The following is a 24,077-nucleotide window of genomic DNA, read 5'->3' as shown; positions in this document are numbered from 1 at the left end:
TAGATTTGATTTGTTGGCTGTGGGGTCCCTTAGCTGTTTCTGCTGCTTATGCTGTTCGGCATGCAGTTAGTCCTGTGTTGTAGCTTCACCAGATTGGCACCTCATTTTTATGCCTGGTGCTGGTCCTGTCATGCTCTTCATTGAGCCAGGTTGATCCCCTGTTTTGGTGGTAATGGTAGAATGGTAAATATGTCGGGGTATGTGGCTATAGATTGTGGTTGAGTGCAATTCTGCTGCTGCTGCTGGGCCATAGTGCCGCATGGGTGCCCAGTATTGAGTTACTAGATCTGTTTAGCCATGAGGCTTCATGGGGTCCGGAGTAAATCTAACGGTCTCCCAGGGCAAGTCCATCCTGACTTTATACCACTGTGCTGCCACTTCTGTTGGATCTGTCCTTTTTAAAAAAAATAAATTTAGAGTACCCAATTTATTTTTCCAATTAAGGGGCAATTTAGTGTGGCCAATCCACCTACCCTGCACATCTTTGGGTTGTGGGGGCAAACACGGGGAGAATGTGCAAACTCCACACGGACAGTGGCCCAGAGCCGGGATCGAACCTGGGACCTCAGTGCCGTGAGGCAGAAGTGCTAGCCACTGCTGCCCACCTGTTGGGTCTGTCCGGCCGGTGAGACATACCCAGGCAAGTGGTAAAGTTGCCAAATGTCCCAGATGATAGGCTATTTTCCCCTTTGAGGGGGAGAGCTGACTGGTGGTTTAACCTAAGGATCACCACACCTCAGCTGAAGGGTAAGGTTGAGATTACTGGGCCTTCATGAATAACCTCAGCCAGTGCAGGTATTAAACCCGTGCTGTTGGCCTTGCTCTGCATCACAAATTAGCTGTCCAGCAAACTGAGCTAAACCGGCCCACAGGGAGGATGCAGGTGGTGTCTGGAATGTTGTCTGTAAGGTACGATTCTGTGAGTGTGACTATGCCAGGCTGTTTCTTCACTTCTGTGGGGCAGCTTTCCCAGTTTTGGAAAAAGTCCCCAGATGTTAACGAAGAGGACTTTATTATTGTCGTTTCTGGTGTTTAAGACAATGTTGTTTGGTCTGTCTGGTTTAATTTCTTCGAGGCATTTTAAGGGCTTGACACATTGAGTAACTTGCTTGACCGCTTCAGAGGGCAGTTAAGAATCAACTATATTACTGTGGTTTTGGAGCCAGGTAAGGACAGCTGATGGGTTTTTGCAACAATCGACAATTCATGGTTACTATTAGACTTTCAATTGAACTCACATTCAACCAGCTGCCGTGGTGCCATTCAAACCCAGGTTCTCTGAGGTTTACCTGGTATCCCTCGATTACTAGTCCAGTGACAAGGCAACTACACCATTGCCTCCCCGTTAGGATCAGGGCCGAGGGATACGAGAGCATAAAAGCAAATTACTGCGAATGCTGGAATCTGAAACGAAAGAGAAAATGCTGGAAAATCTCAGCAGGTCTGGCAGCATCTGCAGGGAGAGAACGTTTCGAGTCCAATGACTCTTTGACAAAGCTAACAAACAAAGTGGGAAATATTTATACTGTGGAGTGAGAATGAAAGATGAGTCATAGCCACAGAAACCCAGGGAAACCGGGTGCTAATAGCCACAGAAACCTCAGCCTGTTCGCTTTGACAAAGAGTCATTGGACTCGAAGCGTTAGCTCTTTTCTCTACTGGCTTGCGATGCAGAACAATGCCAGTAGCACGGGTTCAATTCTCGTACCGGCATCCCCGAACAGGCGCCGGAATGTGGCGACGAAGGGCTTTTCACAGTAACTTCATTGAAGCCTACTTGTGACAATAAGCGATTATTATTATTACAGATGCTGCCAGACCTGCTGAGATTTTCCAGCATTTTCTCTTTCAGATGTGATTGCATAGGTGCCAGGCAGAAGAAGACTGATGAAAAAACATTGGGAGCTTCGAGAAGCCTGTAAAAAGCACGCACTCATTGCAACTGAGTATGACTGACTCACCCAGCACAAACTTAACATTGGATTTAGATGGGGGGCAGCACGGTAGCGCTGTGGGTAGCCCTGATGCCTCACGGCGCCGAGGTCCCAGACTGGATCCCAGCTTTGCGTCACTGTCCGTGTGGAGTTTGCACATTCTCCCCATGCTTGCGTGGGTTTCGCCTCCGCAACCCAAAAATGTGCAGGGTAGGTGGATTGGCCACGCTAAATTGTCCCTTAATTGGAAAAAATGAATTGGGTACTCTAATTTTTTTTAAAAATGGATTTAGACAGAGCTTAGATCTCAAGCTTTCTAACATTGTTGGCTGTCCCTTGACTTGAGGATGAGGTCTATTCAGGGTTGTTAGTTGCTGCCATGGGCCTTCATGCAACTGAACAGGTCTATTCTGAACCTGCACATAGAACATAGAACATAGAACAATACAGCGCAGTACAGGCCCTTCGGCCCACGATGTTGCACCGACATGGGAAGTCAAAAACTAAAGGCCATCTAACCTACACTATGCCCTTATCATCCATATGCTTATCCAATAAACTTTTAAATGCCCTCAATGTTGGCTAGTTCACTACTGTTGCAGGTAGGGCATTCCACGGCCTCACCACTCTTTGCGTAAAAAACTTACCTCTGACCTCTGTCCTATATCTATTACCCCTCAATTTATGGCTATGTCCCCTCGTGCTAGCCACCTCCATCCGCGGAGAAGGCTCTCACTGTCCACCCTATCTAACCCTCTGATCATTTTGTATGCCTCTATTAAGTCATCTCTTAACCTTCTTCTCTCTAACGAAAACAACCTCAAGTCCGTCAGCCTTTCCTCATAAGATTTTCCCTCCATACCAGGCAACATCCTGGTAAATCTCCTCTGCACCCGTTCCAAAGCTTCCACGTCCTTCCTATAATGAGGCGACCAGAACTGTACGCAATACTCCAAATGCGGCCGTACTAGAGTTTTGTACAACTGCAACATGACCTCATCGCTCCGGAACTCAATCCCTCTACCAATTAAGGCCAACACACCATAGGCCTTCTTCACAACCCTATCAACCTGGGTGGCAACTTTCAGGGATCTATGTACATGGACACCGAGATCCCTCTGCTCATCCACACTACCAAGAATTTTACCATTAGCCAAATATTCCGCATTCCTGTTATTCTTTCCCAAGTGAATCACCTCACACTTCTCTACATTAAACTCCATTTGCCACCTCTCAGCCCAGCTCTGCAGCTTATCTATGTCCCTCTGTAACCTGCAACATCCTTCCACACTGTCTACAACTCCACCGACTGTAGTGTCGTCTGCAAATTTACTCACCCAACCTTCTACGCCCTCCTCTAGGTCATTTATAAAAATGACAAACAGCAACGGCCCCAGAACAGATCCTTGTGGTTTGGGAACATGGAACAGGGCATTCCAAGGAATGCAGGATTTACTTATTTTTCGCTGCTATTCTGCCTCACCAAATCAAAGCATGAGGCAGCTTGGTGAATTAATTGCCTTCATTCTGAACAATTGGCAGCAAGCTCCTCCAATCATTAAGGTCAATGCTGCTGTGTTTCAAGAAGAGCTTCAGAGTGTCTTTGAAGCATTTTATTTGTCCTCTCAGGGAATGTTAACCATTTGAGCATTGGGAGAACGGAAACTGATGGGGAAAGTTTTTGGGCATCTGCGCAGTGTCCAGTTCATTGAAGTTGATTTCACGGGAGTTTTTCCTGAATCCTTGTGGACTTGGCTTCAAGGAGACATGAGCACTTGTTTGAAGGCCCTCAAGTTGGATCTTTCCAGCATCAAAGGAGTTGCATTTATCCATCCATCAAGACTTTAACTGCTTAAGGTCATCTCACAAGTCCAACTGCAATCTCCTTCACTGAAAGTCAGCAGCCTTCCCTCAACCGTGCTTCAGCCACTAGGGTAACACTGCATTGACACAAAAAGGACAGGAAAAGGCAGATGGAAAATGGGCACAAAAGCAAAGTACCATCTGAATTTATCTATGTTTAAGTCTGAATCATGTGTGGCATGACTTCATTTGGAATGTTTTTGCTGTGGCAGTTTTAATCTTGTGACCAAGAGCATCATGTGATGGTCAATGGCAGAGTGGAAGCAAGGTGTGAGATCAATGGGGATTAATGTTCAGTTTACTGACATTGCTGTTGGAAAGCTGGCCAGAAGGAAGCTGGCTACATTACTGCCTCCCTTCCTCTGCCCCTTCCTTTTCCTCCTCTTCCTACTCCTCGTGCTCCTGCTCCTCAGCCTCTCACACAGTAGCTGGTGGCAGGGGCTTTCCCCTCAAGTTGACAAGGCTCTGCAGCATGTGACATGCCACCACAAATCTTGAAAGCCAGTCCGTCGAATACTGTCGGATTTCTGCAGAGCAGCCCAACAGAAGAGTCACTGCATCAGCACAGCTATGGTCTATTCAATCCCTTTCCTTGTGGAAGCATGACTCCCATTGTATGGATGTTGCGCACGTGGGTTGAGAACAGGGCTCACAAACCATGGCATCAGTGGAGAGCGCTTGTCGACCAGTAGCTACCCTTTTGCATGCTGATTCAAATACAGCTGGCACAGTGGAGTTCCACAGAAATAAGGCATCCTGTCTCCTGCCAGGATATTGCGCATTGACCTGCATGATTCACTGCCTATAGTATACTCCAGTTGGACATTAAGGGAGTGGAACTGCTCTTGGTTCCAGTACATGGTATAGTTGTGGTGCCTGCAAAGCTAAATGCTTGCAATCAATGGCATCCTACACCATGGGGGAAATCTGTAATCTCTGAAAACTCTGATGTCCACTCTGTCTCCCTGTCTCTGACAAAGGGAATTACTTTATGTTATCGCTCTTTGAATGGAGAGCCTCAGTGACCTGTCAATGTCCTCCCTTATATAACAGTGGATGCCAGACTGTGAGATGTTGCTCATAGCTCCAGCCACAGCTAGGGTGGAGCTATATGGATAAAAGTTGATTGCCACAGTGTCCTTCACAACCTCTGGCAATGCAATCCTCACTCTGCTGTAAACTGGGAGCCCTGGCAACTGCACTAGACAGATTTTAGTGAGGCTATCCTTGTGAAAGGCCAAACATCGCACACATTATTCCCCACTGAGGTTTTGGTAGGAAAATGATTCTTGAATACCTTGGACAAATGTACCCCCCACTGAATGTCCTTCTCTCTCTTCTCCTTTTTCTCCTTCCTCAACAACTCGTTCTGCCTCTATGACCCCTGTTCATTCTACCACACATGTTCGATCACAGGCTTACTCATGAACCCATGTCTGGGGATAGCTGGTTTGCACAGAGGCCTTGAAGTCATCATCAAGTCATTTATCAGCTGCCACTCTGCTCTCTTTAGACTGTTGAAACTTCCAATAATGATAGAAAGAACCAAACACTTATTGAGAGTAGAAAAAGCCCGGAAAAAAAATCAGCCAACAAGTGGACCTCATCAGACTGCTCCTTTGGAGGGTCGGTGCAGACTCGATGGGCCAAATGGCCTCCTTCTGCATTGGAGGAATTCTACGAACATGGGGCAGATTTTTTTTTCACATGAAGCAGTAATGACCTGGAAGTTGCTGCGCATGAGAGTGGAGGAAACAAAATGATCAACAATTTCAAAAGGAAATTCGATCTACACAAGAGTGAGATAAATTTGCAGATCCACGGGGATAGAGCAGGGGAATGAGAGCAGGCATAGACTCTATGACTGAATGGCCACCTTCTGTGCTGTTATCACCCTGTGACTCTCCATGATTTTAGTGAGAGAATGCTGCACAGTTGTAGGGGCCATCTTTCAGACGAAACATTAAGCCAAGTCTCGATTTGTTCTCTCTAATGGATGCAACATATCTCCATGCGTCTATTCAAAGAAATGTTGGGGACCTCTCCTATACAGTATTTATCTCTCAGCCAACTTCACGAGAAAAAAAATGATAATCTGATCATGATCAAATTGCTGTGAATGGAGTCGTGCTGTCAGCAAATTGGCTATTTGTGTTTGCTACATTGCAAGAATGGCTGCATTTCAAAAGTGCTTCCTTCATTGTCAAATGTGTTTTGTCAGCCTGAGATTTTCAAGGTGCGATATGAACATAAGACTTCCTTTTTTTCCCAGGATTTAGGTTGCAGGCAACTGTCGTTTGATGTTTGTTGGGAGTTTTACTTTACTTTTGCGAAGACGAATCGTGCCATCAGTGAGATTGCGAAGAACAAAGATGGATGATGAGCCAACTATACCAACTGCACTTGATTTATATGTACTTGCAAGACAAGTTAAAGACAAAGCAAACCTACAAAATTGAATTATACAAAGAGAAAGTAATGAAAATAGCTGGATAAGTGTATTTAACCTGCCACATCATTCGCGCTTGGTACCGAAATTAATCTTTCTTGTGTCTGAAAAGGTGTTCTTCAAAAAGATGAAGAGTAAGTCATAAACTCCTCAGGGAGTCTGTTCCAGCTTCTTTTGACCTCTCACAGAATTTGTGGTGCATTTTCAATAATATACTTCAGTGCCAGGCTGACGTGATTTGGATTCATAGAATTTTTCTAAAGGCTTAGAAAGTCATCAGGAGCAGGGAGCTCAACATAATCACAAAATCATGTATCATACAACAGAACCCTGTTAAAATAAAACCCCCATCATCATTATGTGTTTGCGAACTAAAATGCGCTGCTTTTGAGGAAGCATTTCAAAATCGCATGCTAATTAATGGCTGCAATCAGTCTGCAGTAAGTGATGTCTGTGTGCGTCTGAGCAGAGAATGCTGTAATCACAAAGCACAAAGCTGTGGTCAAGGCAAGATGACTGAAAATGCTAATGAGGCCCACTCAAGAGCATTGTAATATCTAAAGCCAAACAAAATCATTTTCGGTTCAAAAATAAAAATGCACGTTTTTTTTTCCCCACTTGCCTTTGTGCAGCTTTTCTGTTTCCAGGTGCACACTACAGGAATACATCAGCCTGGCCTTTTTGATTAATAAGCCAGCTTATCAAAAAAAAGTACACAATTGCAGATAGTGAGTCAACCATTCTGTTCTATTTTGTGCCCCTGCAGATTCCCTCAACTTGATGCTTCACTCCCATCACTCAAGCTTCCCCTACCCTGTGTTCCAGCTCAACCCTCCAGCCTAACGCCTGAGGTAAATAATGAAAAGGCATCACAGATTTTTCGAAAAGACGTAGGCACAGGTTCCCTGGGGAGTTCAAGTTTTTATTCTTCATATTTTTTAAGCATACCTTTTCGAACAGCAGGGGCATGATTAATTTGAGCATCTCCAGCAGCCAGCTGCCCTCCCCACCCCCTTTGCCATCAGTGACATAACCTTCAACCCATGGTGACCGGAATAACGGAGTGCTTTTCTGAACCCCCTTTTCATTGCTGCTGATACTGGAATCTGAAACAAAACTGGAAAATGCTGGATCTACACTGTCGTGGAGCACCACTGCTCCATGTACCTCCCCACCCTCAACAGCAGTATAGACAACAACAGCAGTATAAAAGTGTAAGTTATGTATTGGCTTTGTTATATCAAAGTACATGCTAGCCCTGACTCAATGGTTAGACTCTTGGTTTTGTGTCAGAAATTCTGGAACAACTGCCCAACTCGGACTCAATCTAGGAGGCTACTTTAGAACGGGATTTTTCAAAGTCAGGGTCGCGACCCGCAGGTAGGTCGCGGGCGAAAGTCAGGAGGGTCGCGATCAAAAATGAGGAGGGTCGTGGAGCGATCGGTCATGGCGTTCCCAATTTCCACAGAAGCACCCAAGGGCCATGACCAGTTTTTAGAAATGCCGACCGCAACCAGCTTTCAGGAATGTCTGCTGTCCTGAGCGTGCATGCCTCTCGGGTGCATCCGGCAGTGCGCAGGTCCGGAGCCCAGTGGGGAAAACCGCCTCCTCCTGATATCGGCGCGCTGTCCCAGTATCGCCTCCTTCTGAAGTCAGCATGTTGTTCCAGGATTAAATTTCATTTTAAAAATGATGGAGCCTTTCTGCCAGAAGCAGCGGCAGAGAGCAGGTCATGCGCCCGGCACCATGTACGTCCGTGTTTTGGGCTCAAAATCACGGAGGAGCAATTCCTCCATTTTGTAGTTGCCAGCAAGCAAGCAACAGGACTGCAAACGGCTGAAGATGGGTCATTTTATATTAAGGAAGAAAGGACCAGAGACATAAACTGGCCAGCATCTCACAACTGTATCTGCAGGAGAGAGCTGTACAGGAGAGTTCATGGTAGGACAAAGCAGTGCTTGTGTGATCTGGAGACAGAGCTTCCAGGCCTCTGGTGAAATTCCCATTAAGAATGAACTGAAATCAGGACCAAAGCAGCAGAAAGATGATTCCTGAAGTTATGGTTTTGTTAGGATGCAAAGCCCATGTGTGTTATAGGCAGGGAATTACTGGCAATTGAGAGTTGGATGCTAGTTGTATCTTACCTTCCAGGCATCTTCATCTTTTCAATTCTAAATTAACTAAACCTCTAATTGCAAGGGAAGGATGGTGATTGCTTTCTGCTCTGTGATTAAATAGATGCTTTCCAAAAGTAATTGAAAGTTTGGCAAGTGCAAGTACAAAACCAAAGCTACTGCATGTTCCCCATACTGCTATGACACATCGAAGAAAACAAGGATTTGTAAGGAATTGTCAATAGACTGGAAAGCCTTATTAAGTCACATCTGGCTGTGATGATCAACAGTTTTTCCTACTTTCCAGAGGAGGAGTTTCCAATTTTGAATGAGAAGAGGTGGGTGAAAAAACCGTTTGAGTTTGAGACCCTGGAATCAATTATTAATTTACAGCTGACTCCAAATGAAGAGACTGAAATTCTGTGCCTCACCTGTGAAAGTACATTAAAAGCACACCACAAGTCCATGAGGCTGTCAGCATTCTGGAGTACCTTTTCTGAGGGGTATCAAGCGCTGAGTAAAACAAGCGTTTTTTGCTATTGTCCTTCACAGTGACCTACATGTACAAGGTTGTAATTTATGTCCTCACAAAGATGAAGACAGCACCAAGGAACCAGCTGATATGTGCCTTGCCCTCTCCTCCTGTGCACCTGATTGGAATGAGACCATGAGGACCAAGCAGGCTCATCTGTCACATTAAAGGTGAGCAAAATGATGTGGTGCGAAGGTCAGCTAGTGTGGGCCATGAAGGCAGGCCAGCATGAGCCCCAAAGATTGGTCAGTTGGTCAGTTGAAAAACACTGCTGTAGAGCATAGTATTTAGCATCTGAAAAATAATAAGGGACCTCATCTGGTATCCTGGCCCACAATCTACTTTCAATAAATATCTCAAAAGCAGATTAACTGCACTATCAAGTCACTCCTGGAACCTTGCCATGTGTCGATTAGATGCTACATTTGCTTCCAGACACAAGTCACTGCACTTCAAGAAGTATTTCATGGGCTTTAAATCCGTTTCGGATATCCAGAGGTAATTTTTAAATTTCCATTTTGTTAAGCAGAGGATGCTCCACACACTCCCACCCCTATCCATGTGATGGATTCGATCATTTAACTTTTCTCACGGTCCAAATTTCTACATCATCAGCTGCTTCATTGACCATCCTACCATCGGCACAAAATGTCAATGAACAATGCGGAGGAAATCTCATTGATTCTTTCGTTTGCAACTGTGCAACCACAACCCACTGTTGCCAACCCTCAGTTACACCCTTCCAAAACTACCAAAGCACATCTCAACTATCTCTCTCTCTCTCTGTAGTATTTCTATGTGATCTTAATCCACCTGCATCTGGGAAAATTGTTCTGTGGATCTTGTAATTATACCAATGCAAATGCGGAACATAAGATATCGAATAGAATATGGAGTTAAACAAATAGGATTGTAATCAGGGCCACTGACATACAACTTCCATGATGAATATAGACATAACCATATAATTGTAATGTAAAAGTACTGCTAATGCAGCTATAATACTTAGTAATACAGTCTTATTTGCACTCAGTTATTATGTCGCCATAAATCAGGCACCCTAATTGTATATTCTTCTGTACGTGCTATAACTCAGCACATTGTCGGCATCTCTGTAAATAATTCCCCAAGGAAGTTTCCGTGTTTGAATATTAGTTTCCTGATCAAGGCATGATGACTGAAATGGAAACACACCCTTTCCTATTTCCAGGCATCCAGTGTGTCCATGCCAATAGCTTGCAAGTCAGTCTTTCTAGATAGGGATAAAAGTAACATGATCCTGTCCTCCTCAATCTTGGAAGATACATTTCAACTGTAAAAGAAATGGGAGGAAAGGGGACGTGAAGAAGCCTTTGTACTTGGTGTAGTGTCTGATGATTGTTGTTGCTGCTGTGCTCAGCGTGGCCAAAAAGAAGATTTGAATTCCTGGCTGTGCCTTTCCAATCCTTTTTCTTCTAAACTCATCCATTATCGCGTTGCTTTCATGGGTAAATTCCTGATTGATGTTTACTCAATCAGTATCTCAGAACCGATCAGAATTCATCAGAGAAAGCTATAGCCTCACTCCGTCAAAGCTCAGATACTGAACTAAAGAGAGGTGATGCAAGGTTTTGAACAACCTCCTTTCGGAGCACCAGAAATTAGAAAATCTGGATATGGTTTATTAAAATATATCATTCTGAGTCATGAACTATTCATTCTTAATTGATGTTAGGGAATGCCACCTCGTGCTGAACATTTTAAATTGTCAAGCACCAAAGCATAGAAGCACATATAAAACTATATTAGGCCAAAGCATCAGTTCTCCCACTTTACAACCCCAATCTGATTTGCAATTAAGGCTTTATCTACACTGACAGTGCCATCTCTGGTGATACATTATTCCTTCTGTAGCTATACTTCCCTCAAATTGGACAATACCAGCTCCTACAAAATTATTGTTCAATGTCCTCCTAATCCCCTGCCATAACCCTACCTATGCTTTTTCTGGACACTTGGATTCCAGAGTGTTGCACGTTTTACTATGGGCGTAAAACGCGTTTATTGGGGTGTATTAACTTCCAAGTGCTTAACACCACTAGGCTCTGTCGTATGTATTTATTCAGCTTTAGGAGTCGCCAGTTGCCGTATGACAACGTCACTAGTATTCCAAGGTCAAGTTCAAAGTAATAAAGACGATACACCGATTAGTAAGGTCCAAACGATAATATTTATTATACAGTAATAATAAATATTCATGCACACACTAAGAGACTAAGCTATGACTAAACTAAAGTAATCAGAATACTTATCTAACAGGAACAGGCAAGGTCAGGGAGCGAGGCCTTCGTCCTGGTCTTGGGCTGCAACCTTCAGCAAGCGTTCTGGTCACTGGGGGTTCTAGCGGGCTTAGTTCGCATAGCGAGCGTCGTACTGGCACTTACGGTTCGGCGGCTGGTGCTCGACGGCTGGAGTCAGGATGTAGCTTCAAGGTCTTGGTCAGGGCCGGAGCACGGAAAAACAGACCGGACAACACGAGGTCCCTATCTTTTATAGGGGTTCCATTGTCCTTCCCTCTTCTTGGGCGGGCTCTACCTATTGGATCAATTTCTTATCGATACTGGATTAATTCCCCAATGCGAGGGGGTTTCCGTGATGGAGGGGGCGTTTCTTATGCCCTTTTGTTTGGAGGTTTCTGGTGCCTCGATGTCTGGGCCTTGATTAAAATGTATCCATTCAGAATCAAATGTATCTATTGTGTGGGTGTTCAGGTCTGATTGCCTCATTAGCATGCAAAGCGTTTTGCCATTTGCACCTAGCTAAGGTCTTCTCACCTGAGCCCAAACTGGTTTCTGCTGCTGCAGAATGCAAAATGCTCTTTGCAGACTGCTGTTCTGGCTAAACTGTCTGTTTCCCAGCAGTCTTAGCGCTTGGTCTATTTTTGTAGCTCAGCATCCATTTTAGGTGGCTACATTCCCTCCTTGTGATCCTCACAATCAAAATATTGTGAAGGATCACAATGTACGTCGCCTTGAGTGCATCTGGGTTGCCTTCTTTGTGTCCCCTGACCTCTTGCCAGTTCCTGGGCTACTCTGTCTTAAACTATGGGAAGAAAAATTTTTTTCATCATGGGGCAGAGGGGATTGATGAAATCGGAAAATCGGAGATCGAACTCCATAGACGGAAGGGCAAGAACGGGAGGCTCTCCTCTTCCACTTCCTCAACCTGAGGGTCTGTACAAGGATAACGAGGATCGCAATCACCAGTAGTGATTCGATTACGTATGACATGGAGTACCATGTCATAAATTTAGTGCACCAGGTCTGAACCTCACTGATCAGAGCTGAGCACTGGGGAGTGGTTGTAAGGGAAACATTTACGGTGGGGGTTGTGGGGGAAACGTGTCTTGTTTCCACACAAACAGATATAACAGTTAACAACAATAGGTGAGCTTCCATCATCTTTATCTTGGTTTCCTTCTTTCTTCCTCCTGTATGGACAATCCTTGCTTTGATCCCTGTCTCTTCCTTCGAAAGCTATGGGATCAAGCACAGTATCTGTCAATACACAGCTTAAGATCTTTACCTGTTAGTGCATCTGTTTTATATTCCGATTGACCCTTTAAAAATGACTGGCCAAGTCACACCCTGTGACTCCCCTCATTTTTTTCTTTTTCAAAAGCGAATTTGAAGACCAGAATACACCTAACAATCCTTCTCCTGCGAGCCGTCTCGCAGGCTTTGCTCATTTACCATCCGAATGTTCCTGGATGTAAATAGCATGTGGGATTGCGGCCGAAGGGCTGCCTAACGAAAAATGAAAAACAAAATTTTGAAAGAAACGTCCGAATGAGTTGCGTATGGGCCGCTACGGGTACGAGTTGGATGGGATCCCCGGGTAGGGCGTGCTGTGCCATACCCGAGCTTGGCTGACCAAAGTGGGTTCTCAGACAGGGCGGGTCCTCAGTGCCGTGTGTCCACTGCCTGAGTAACCTGGATTAAACGGGTACGAATGTGGTTACCGTGACTTGCAGCCTCTATTCACCGAATAGAGGGGCACCTAAAAACAATGGAGCCAAGATGCTCCTTTTGGGACATGAGCTGGGCTTCAGACATTTCAGACGATACGGTGAGCTGCTCACCATAGAAGTTCTCAGAGGTTTCGGCAGAGAAACTATTGTGTGTGTTGGAACCGAAGTTCTCAAAGGTATCGGCGGACAAGCTAACGTGTATGTGAGGTGGTCACAATCTTTTCAGCTGAAAAGAAGATGTCCATCCTCCAACTGAAACATTTACATTCCTGAAACAAAACAAACATAAAACGATAGACAAACATACGTGCAGGTTCCATCAGAAAGGACATCGTTTCCCTCAAACGATTCCTATTTTACATCATCTGGACACCTCACTTTTCCTCTGTCTCTGTGAACAGGGTCATAAAGGGGTTGCCGTATCGGGATTCAGACACCGTGTCGTCCTGCTCTCCCGGATCCCACACCCTTGTGTGGATCAGGCATGCTATTTTCGAATTGTGTGACCGGGGGTCACTTTCGTCATTGCGGACAAGTCTGTATGAATTGTCCCTGTGCCATAGTGTTGTGTCAAGTGTGTTGTCGGGGTAGTCGGGGTCGGGTGGTGGGTCTGGGTTTTTAAGGTAAGTGACTTCCATGGGGTCACTGGAGTAGGGGTCGTAGTTGGTGCAGTGTGGGCTGTATGGCTGTGTGCTGTCGCTGTCCTCAGAGTCAGTATCTGTCCTGCTGTCTCTGCTGTGGCAGCTTGTGGGCGTTTCGGGGCATGGTATGTCGTGGTCTGTGGGCGGAGTCGTGGGCGAGTCCGTTGATGAACTGGTCTGTGAGGGGGATGGTGGATAAGTGTCTCTAGTGGGCGGGGTGAAGTGTTCTGCTGCATCTAGCAGTACATGATGAGCATGGTTAGACTGTGTCCCATATGCCTTAAGCTGGTTAATATGGAACCACGCGGTCTTCCCATTAGGATATTTTACCCTGTAAACTGAGGGGCTAATTTTATCCGAAATTGAGTAGGGACCGGAATATTTTGGAGCCAAAAAACTGCTGGGGTTGTAAACAGATAACATTACCTGTTGCCCAACCTGGAATTCTGTGGGGTGAACGGTCTTATTAAAACAAGCTGTGCGTTGTTGACGGCGTTTTCCAAGCTGAACTGCGGCTGCAATCTGTGCAGACCTCACAGTCTCAACCAAGTCTTTAACCGTCTTTTCGTGTGTGAGGGCTGTCACCTCGGGGCTGGTCATGTCCAGTCCTAAAAGGAATTCTGTCCCTTTCATAGGGCATCCGGTCATGAGTGTGTGTGGTGTGTAGCCTGTGGAAGTGGAAACAGTGTTCCTTATGAACATGAGTGCAAATGGGAGCACTGAATCCCATGTGGAGTTATTCTCCTGAACCATTTTCCTAAGGGTAGTTTTTAGAGTCCGATTCATGCGCTCCACAATCCCGCTGGACTGTGGATGATACGCAATATGGAAATTTTGTTTTATCCCAAATATTGTCAGGACGTTCCTCATGACCCGTCCTGTAAAGTGAGATCCCTGGTCCGAATCGATACTTCGGGGTAAACCCCATCTCGTGAAGATGTGGTGGGTCAGGATCTTTGCAGCTGTCTTTGCTGTATTTGTTCTAGAGGGGAATGCCTCTACCCATTTGGTAAAGGTGTCGATGACCACCAGAACGTATTTATAGCCATTCCTACAAGGGGGCAATGGTCCTATGAAATCGATCTGGAGGTTTGTCCAGGGGCCGTTCACTGGGCGAGTATGCCGAAGTTGTGCCGTCTTAGAATACCGCTCCGGGTTATTCTGAGCACAAATAAGGCAATTCTCAATGTAATGCGTGACATCAGTCCTGAGATTAGGCCACCAACAGAGTTGCCTGAGGTGCCTCGTTGTTGCATCAATTCCCTGATGCCCGTGGTTATCATGGAATAAAGCAATCATTGCATTCCTGTCCTGCTGCGGGACCACATAAAGTTGTTCCTTAATGATCACACCCTCATGTGTGGTCAGTGCGTTTTTAAATCTCTCGTACTCTGGCACAAAATTGCCTTTAAAAACCTCCCTGAGGTCCTTATCCTGTTTTTGTGCTGCTACGAGATCTTTAATAACCGTCTGTGAGATGTGGACTGCGCTCACAGGGGCGCTAGCTGGTGCGCTAGCTGGTGGGGTCCATAAGTGTCCTCGCCTGGAACCTGCCTTAGCCAGTGCGTCGGCCTTTACATTCCCAGGGGGGGATGACCTATGGTGAGTTCTTACTTTTATTATTCCGAAGGTCCTGTCCTTCGCTTTTCCTAAAATATGCTGGAGTAGAGGGGCTGATGGAAGGGGTTTCCCGTCTGCGGAGACAAAACCTCGTGTCCTCCACAGGGGCAGAAAATCTGTCAAACTGTTACAGACATATAAACTGTCTGAATATATGTCTGCTGGGCTGGGGAAAGAAGCGGGGTGGTCCACTATATACGCTATGGCCGCGAGCTCTGCTGCCTGCGCGCCTAAGTGACCTGGTAATTTAAGAGCGATTTCTTCGAGAGCGCGTCCCTGCGCGTCCTCGACATAGATGCCGCATCCTGTGATACGCTCACCATTTAAAACTGTGGAGGAACCGTCTACATAAATCCTCAGGGGTCCACACGTGTCTGTGGGTTGGGGACTTTGTTTTGGGTTCCCTATCTTCCTGGGGGGTGTTTTTGCGATAAAGGGTCCTGTGTTATGCAGGGGAGCTACAATTTCACAGTCATGGGGCTGTCCTGGGTATTGGAGGTTGTCTGCTAAATATGTGTGTGTGCGGGTCCGTTTACTGTAATGTCCCGTCCTTGTAAGAGTAGTGTCCATCTAGCTGCCCTAATCTGGCTAACTGAACCGTCCTTCAGTCGACCGTCTAGGAGTAGCTGTGTGGGTGTGTGTTCGGTCAGAATAGTAATGGGGTTGAGTCCGGTAATGTATGAGAAGTATTGTACTGCCCAGAAGACAGCAAGGAGGTGCCTCTCACGGGCTGAAAATCCTTGTTCAACTGGGTCTAACAGTCGGGAGGCATAAGCCACTGGTCCTAGCTGCTCGTGCCGTTCCTGAAGCAACACGGCTGAGAGGGTCAGATCGGTGCTCGCTACCTCTATTGCGCAGGGTGAAAGTTGGTCTGGGACTAGCAGCGCGGGTGCTGCACTAAGGGCTCGTTTTAACTCCTCCACAGCGCCTGTATGCTGCGGAAGCCATTCCCAGGGGGGCTCCTTTCTTAAGGAGGTCTGAGAGTGGGGCGGCTTTTGTCGCGAATCCGTCGATGTGGTTCCGACAATAACCAACCAGTCCTAAAAACGACCGGAGGGCTGATACATTCTGGGGAAGGGGCAATTTGACAATCGAATCAATTCTTTTGAATTCGATCTCGCGTTTGCCGTGTGTGATGATTGTTCCCAAATACATCACTTTATTTTCCAAAATCTGGGCCTTTCTTGGGTTAACTTTACATCCAATTGAAGTCAACAGTTCCAGGAGTTCGGCCAGAAGCGTAATGTGCTCTGCCTTTGTGTCTGTCTGCAGTAGTAGGTCGTCTACATACTGTACCAGACATTCGGGGCGGGAGAATTTCTCTAAACCACTTGCCAACTGTCGGTGGAAAATGGAGGGGGAATTGTGGAATCCTTGTGGAAGGCATGTCCACGTATACTGCTGTGTTTTAAAAGTGAAGGCAAATTTGTACTGGCACGCTTTTGCCAATGGTATTGACCAGAATCCGTTACTGATGTCCAATACCGTGAAGTATTTGGAGTTGAGTCCCTGCTTGAGCATGGTCTCGGGACTAGTAGCTACCGTTGGGGCTACTGCGGGGGTGACTTTGTTGAGTTCCCGATAATCGATGGTCAGACGCCATGATCCATCGGGCTTCCTCACTGGCCAAATAGGGGCATTATTGGTCGAGGCTACCGTTCTGAGCACACCTTGCTCCAATAAGCTTCCTATCACCTTTTCTATTTCCACCTCTGCTTCCAGGGGAAATCTATACTGTTTCTGTGGTCGGGGGTCCTGTCCGGTAACGTGAACTGGTCCAGTCATTCTGCCACTGTCATGACGGTGACTTGCAAATGCTGTCCTGTGTTTGTTCAGTAGGGCTTTTATTTGTCTGTCAGTGTGGAGTGTAGTCAGGTCAAATGAGTACTCTCCCACTGCGCTAATCCGATTAGCGTAGTCTCCTACTGTGAGGGTGGCTGGTGCTCTGTCTGATCTAGCCATTCGCCAGACACACTGGTTCACTGGGTCGAACGACAAGCTATGAGCGTTCATAAAGTCTATCCCCAGGATGTGTTCTGCTGTTCGGGGAAGATTTACTAGAACTACGGAGTGTTTGGTTGTGATGTTCCCTAGCTGGATCGCTACGGGTGCTGTGATATGTCCCTGCTGCGAGTGTCCGGTGAACCCGCTAAGTGTAATGGTGGAGGTGGTCGGCCACGTGTCTGCGTGTGCCGTGATCGTAGAGTTAATGGTGGTGCGGGAGCCTCCTGTGTCCCACAGTAACTCTATGGGCTTCCCTTTTACTCTTGCTGTGACTACGGGTCTCCCTGATGAGTCCCATAGTGTGTCACAGACCCAAGTGGGGGAGCCCGAACACCGTCAGTTCGTCTCGTCCACATTGGTGGGTCCTGACTGTACTGCTACATTGTGGATGGGTTTTGCCTTACTGCGGTTCAGAGTGCCTGTCTGCTGGCCTCTCTGAGATCGCTGGGGTGCTTGGCATTCTTTTGCCCAATGCCCTAACTGTCCACAGTTATAGCATTCCTGGCCTTTCTGTTGTGGGCTGTTCTTCCCTTCATTTACCCATGCGGGTTTCTGATGCTCTCTCACTGCCTGAATATCTGCGGCAGCCTGAGCCTCTTCTGGGGATTGAACCTTATTCTTAGCCTGAATTGATTGCTCCCATGCGCGGGACAACCTTTTCAGGACCCATTTCTCATTATGGGCCTCCTCTGAGGGGTCATAACTGTTGCAAGCGCTCTGTCCTGCCTCTGTTGCGTGTGAGATAATGGTGCGCGTCCATTTGACCATATTTTCCTGGTTCAAATGCGCCCTATTTAAGTCGCCGAAAACTGCATTGAAGTGAATCCACAGCCTTCCTGCGAATGCTGTGGGGTGTTCGGATCTTTTCTGCCTGCACTTATTCAGTCCTTCTACGGGGTCACCTCGATTATACCCGATGGCATCTAAAATGGAGGTGTGCATCTCTTCTAGGGTGCCTCCTGCCACGTTCTCTGGGTCGGGGAGGGCTGCTACTACTGACTGGTCTAAGCTCAGCACGGTGAGCTTAACCTGCTCTCTCTCATCCAGGCCGTACATGGTAGCCTGCTGTTTTACTTTAGCGAAGAACTGGTGGGGGTCTGCGGTGGGGAGGAACGGAGTGATCTTCTCACATGCGTCCCTGAGCTGGGTTACAGTTAAGGGGGTGGTGTAGGTTATATCTGGTGCGCCTTGTTATAGCTTTTCTCTGCGTGGTTACGGGGTTCATGGGTGCGGATATGATCTGATCTGTGGGGGGTGGGGGTGCCTGCGTTTTCTGTTGCGCTGCTGGCGCACATGTTCCCTGAACATATCGCTGCGCTGTTTCACTTAATTCTTGCCAATCTGGGGCATTTTCTCCATCTAACTGGGTTCCAAAGGTGCTTTGGAACCCATTTTGCACCGAAAGCAGCGATTGCAGCTCTGCAATCTGTTTCCTGCATTTCGCGTGATCCACAGTACTTTGCCTTTGCTCTGTGGTTGCAGCATGGAGGGCTCTCAAAGCTGCTTTGAGATCAGAGCATTGCCTCTGCAATGCCTCCACCTGCTTCTCTGATTCCTCTCTTATCAGAACGGCACGTTGCACGTCCTGATAAGCCTTTTCGTACTGGGTCTGGGAACTGCTGAGATGGGCTAGACAAGACTGATGTGCCCTCTTGGCATCATCCACCTCTCTACCTTTCTCTACCAACTTCCCTCTTAGATCCAGATTCTCCTTCTCAATGTCCCTGACATCGACCTTACTCATGCGGTTCCTTTCCTCTAATTCTGCCCGGAGCGTCCTGACGACCTCCTCTGTGCCTCGCAATTGTGCCAAACAGGACACAATCGCCATCGGCTTGCGTGCTTTACTGAGGGTCTTTTTGTGAATTTGAGAGAGGTTCTCCCACCAAGTATGTCCTATACTTCCGGGACCTGTCTCCTCATTCAAACAAAACTCTTTCCAAAGGGGCCATCCCTTTCCTTGTAAATATTTGCGGAGTTCCAGCTCCCACGTGGGACACTGGCCTACCCTGCTACTGTTGCTGGTCGCTGCGACCACAAACTTTTCTGGATCCATCAGACGTTCCATTGCCTGCATGGCCATTTTCTCTGACTCTCTTTTAGTTAATTTGGAACAGGGGGTTGCTGGGGTTGTGTTTCAAGAAACAGGTACGGCTTACACTATGTTCCGTTCACAAAACTACCGAAAGTTTGTCGCAACAAAAATGCTTTCAGTTTTACCTTACAGCCCTGTTAGTACGCATGCACTAAACACACTTCCGAATTACGCTTATTAGTTTGAACACCTTGAATACTCGTGATTTTCTTTACTTTCTTACTTTCTCTGTAATTTGGAGTTCTAATTCAAATTTCAGGGTCCTGGACGGTGTGGGGTTTCCACTTACAACCGTGTCCCGCCAGGGAGTCGCCACTAAATGTTGCACGTTTTACTATGGGCGTAAAACGCGTTTATTGGGGTGTATTAACTTCCAAGTGCTTAACACCACTAGGCTCTGTCGTATGTATTTATTCAGCTTTAGGAGTCGCCAGTTGCCGTATAGACAACGTCACTAGTATTCCAAGGTCAAGTTCAAAGTAATAAAGACGATACACCGATTAGTAAGGTCCAAACGATAATATTTATTATCCAGTAATAATAAATATTCATGCACACACTAAGAGACTAAGCTATGACTAAACTAAAGTAATCAGAATACTTATCTAACAGGAACAGGCAAGGTCAGGGAGCGAGGTCTTCGTCCTGGTCTTGGGCTGCAACCTTCAGCAAGCGTTCTGGTCACTGGGGGTTCTAGTGGGCTTAGTTCGCGTAGCGAGCGTCGTACTGGCACTTACGGTTCGGCGGCTGGTGCTCAACTGTAGCCATGCTGGCCACGCAAAATGGACACTGAGCCAAACTAAAATGGAAGGCAGCAGGGAAAGCCTGTTTAGTAAGAACAGACAGCCTGCTCTCAACTAATTAGCATTTTGCAAGCAGCAAACCAGTTTTCTGGCCAGGTGCAGATCTCCAGGCCAAAGGTGTTAATGGCAAAGCGCTTAACATCCTGATGAGGCGGCCCAGATCCAGACACACACAATGGCAACATTTCCATCTCAATGTAGCAGTTAATTGGTGGAGTAGACAGGATGGCACCAGAGTAACAAATATCGAAACCACCCCCCAACATCGAGGAAAGCCCCGCATTGGAGGATTTCGAAGGTAGCCGTTTGGAAACGTTCCAATCGGTACCGAAAGGTAGAGCCCGCCTAGAAGGGGGCAAGGACATTAGAGAGGGGTATAAAAGCAAATCCCCCACAGAGCCCCGGTCTGTTAAACCCGTGCTCCGGCTCTGACTGACATCTTGCATCCTGACTCCAGCCGTTGAGCACCAGCCGCCGAAACCGTAAGTTCAACGCTCGCTACGCGATCCAAGCCCACTAGACTCCCAAGTACCAGAACGCTTGCTGAAGGCTGCAGACAAAACCAGGACGAAGGCCTCGTTCTCTGACCTTGCCTGTTCCTGTTAGATAAGTATTCTGTTTGCTTAAGTTTAGTTATAGCTTAGTTTCTTAGTGTGCATGAGTATTTATTATAACTGTATAATAAATATTGATCGTTTGAACTTTACTAATCGGTGTATCGTCTTTATTACTTTGAATTTGACCTTGGAATACTTGTGACGTTGCCTATACGGCAACTGGCGACTCCAGAGCTAAATAATTACATAGAACAGAGCCTAGTAGTGTTAAGCACACGTCGAACTCGGAGGCGTGTTAATACACTCCAATAAACGCGTTTTACGCCCATAGTAAAACGTGCAACATTTAGTGGCGACATCCGCCGGGACCCTGTTGTAAGTGGAAACACCACAGTGTCCAGGACCCTGAAATTTGAATTAGAACTCCAAATTGCAGAGAAAGAAAGAGATCACAAGTATTCAAGGTGTTCAAAATAATAAGCGTAATTCGGAAGTGTGTTTAGTGCATGCGTACTAACAGGGCTGTAAGGTAAAACTGAAAGCTTTTTGTTGCGACAAACTTTCAGTAGTTTTGTGATCGGAAAATAGCGTAAGCCGTACCCTTTTCTCGAAACACCACCCCAGCAACCCCCTGTTCCAAATTATAAAAAGAGAGTCAGAGGAAATGGCCATGCAGGCAATGGAACGTCTGATGGATCCAGCAAAGTTTGTGGTCGCAGCGACCAGCAGCAGTAGCAGAGTAGGCCAGTGTCCCACGTGGGAGCTGGAACTCCGCAAATATCTGCAGGGAAAGGGATGGCCCCTTTGGAAAGAGTTTTGTGCAAATGAGGAGACAGGTCCCGGGAGTATAGGTCATACTTGGTGGGAGAACCTCTCTCAAATACACAAAAAGAATTTAGGCAAAGCACGCAAGCCGATGGCGATTGTGTCCTGTTTGGCACAGTTGCGAGGCGCAGAGGAGGTCATCAGGACGCTCCGGACAGATTTAGAGGAGAGGAATAGGATGAGTAAGGTCGATGTCAGGGACATCGAGAAAGAAAACCTGGAATTAAAAGGGAAGTTGGCAGAGAAGGATAGAGAGGTGGATGATGCCAAGAGGGCTCATCAGTCTTGTCTAGCTCATCTGAACAGTTCCCAGACCCAGTATGAGAAAGCCTATCAGGACGTGCAACGTGCCGTTCTGATAAGACAGGAATCGGAAAAGCAGGTGGAGGCATTGCAGAGGCAATGTTCCGATCTCAAAGCAGCTTTGAGAGCACTCCATGCTGCAACGACCGAACAAAGACAAAGCACAGTTGACCACGCGAAATGCAGGAAACAGATTGCGGAATTGCAATCTCTGCTTTCGGTGCAGAATGGCTTCCAAAGCACCTTTGGAGCACAGTTAGATGGGGAAAATGCCCCAGATTGGCAGGAATTAAGCGAGACAGCGCAGCGTTATGTTCAGGGAACATGTGCGCCCGCAGCTCAGCAGAAACGACAGGCACCCCAACCCCCCACAGCTCAGACCATAACCGCACCCATGAATCCCGTAACCACGCAGAGAAAAGCCGAATCAGAAGGCGCCCCAGACATAACTTACACCACCCCTTTAACAGTAACCCAGCTAAGGGACGCTTGTGAAAAGATCACTCCGTTCCTCCCCACCGCAGACCCCCACCAGTTTTTCGCAAAAGTAAAGCAGCAGGCTACCATGTACGGCCTGGATGAGAGAGAGCAGGTTAAGCTCACCGTGCTGAGCTTAGACCAAAGTGTAGTGGCAGCCCTCCCCGACCCACAGAACGTGGCAGGAGGCAGCCTAGAGGAGATGCACACCGCCATTTTAGATGCCATCGGGTACAATAGAGGTGACCCCGTAGAAGGATTGAATAAGTGCAGGCAGAAGAGATCCGAACACCCCACAGCATTCGCAGGAAGGCTGTGGATTCATTTCAGCGCAGTTTTCGGACAGCTAGATAGAGCGCATTTAACCCGTGAAAACATGGTTAAGTGGACGCGCACAATTATCTCACACGCAACAGAAGCAGGACAGAGCGCTTGCAATAGCTATGACCCCTCAGAAGAGGCCCATAACGAAAAATGGGTCCTGAAAAGATTGTCCCGCGCTTGGGAGCAATCGCTTCAGGGAAAAGGAAAAGTTAGATCCCCAGAAGAGGCTCAGGCTGCTGCAGATATCCAAGCAGTCAGAGAGCACCAGAAGCCCGCATGGGTAAATGAAGGCAAGAGCAGCCCTCAACAGAAAGGACAGGAATGCTATAACTGTGGACAGTTAGGGCATTGGGCAAAAGAGTGTAATACACCCCAGCGATCTCAGAGAGGCCAGCAGACAGGCACTCTGAACCGCAGTAAGGCAAAACCCATCCACAATGTAGCAGTACAGTCAGGACCCACCAATGTGGACGAGACGAACTGACGGTGTTCGGGCTCCCCCACTTGGGTCTGTGACACACTATGGGACTCATCAGGGAGGCCCGTAGTCACGGCGAAAGTCAAAGGGAAGCCCATAGAGTTACTGTGGGACACAGGAGGATCCCGCACCACCATTAACTCCACAACCACGGCACACGCAGACACGTGGCCGACCACCTCCACCATCACACTTAGCGGGTTCACCGGACACTCGCAGCAGGGACATATTACAGCACCCGTAGCGATCCAGCTAGGGAACATTAGCACAAGGCACCCCGTAGTTTTAGTAAATCTTCCCAGGACAGCAGAACACATCCTGGGGATAGATTTTATGAACGCTCATAGCTTGTCGTTCGACCCAGTGAACCAGTGTGTCTGGCGAATGGCTAGATCAGACAGAGCCCCAGCCACCCTCACAGTAGGAGACTACGCTAATCGGATTAGCGCAGTGGGAGAGTACTCATTCGACCTGACTACACTCCACACCGACAGACAAATTAAAGCACTACTAAACAAACACAGGACAGCATTTGCAAGTCACCGTCATGACTGTGGCAGAATGACTGGACAAGTTCATGTTACCGGACAGGACCCCCGACCGCAAAAGCAGTATAGATTTCCCCTTGAAGCAGAGGTGGAAATAGAAAAAGTTATAGGTAGCTTGTTGGACCAAGGTGTACTGAGAACGGTAGCCTCCACCAACAATGCCCCTATTTGGCCAGTGAGGAAGCCCGATGGATCATGGCGTCTGACCATCGATTATCGGGAACTCAACAAAGTAACCCCCGCAGTAGCCCCAACGGTAGCTACTAGTCCCGAGACCATGCTCAAGCAGGGTCTCAACGCCAAGTACTTCACGGTATTGGACATCAGTAATGGATTCTGGTCAATACCATTGGCAAAAGCGTGCCAATACAAATTCGCATTCACTTTTAAAACTCAGCAGTACACGTGGACATGCCTCCCACAAGGATTCCACAATTCCCCCTCCATTTTCCACCGACAGCTGGCAAGTGGATTAGGAAAATTTTCCCGACCCGAATGTCT

Source organism: Scyliorhinus canicula, chromosome 19, assembly GCF_902713615.1.
Source record: "Scyliorhinus canicula chromosome 19, sScyCan1.1, whole genome shotgun sequence".
Classification (NCBI taxonomy): Eukaryota; Metazoa; Chordata; class Chondrichthyes; order Carcharhiniformes; family Scyliorhinidae; genus Scyliorhinus; species Scyliorhinus canicula.
This window is presented reverse-complemented; position numbering follows the sequence as displayed.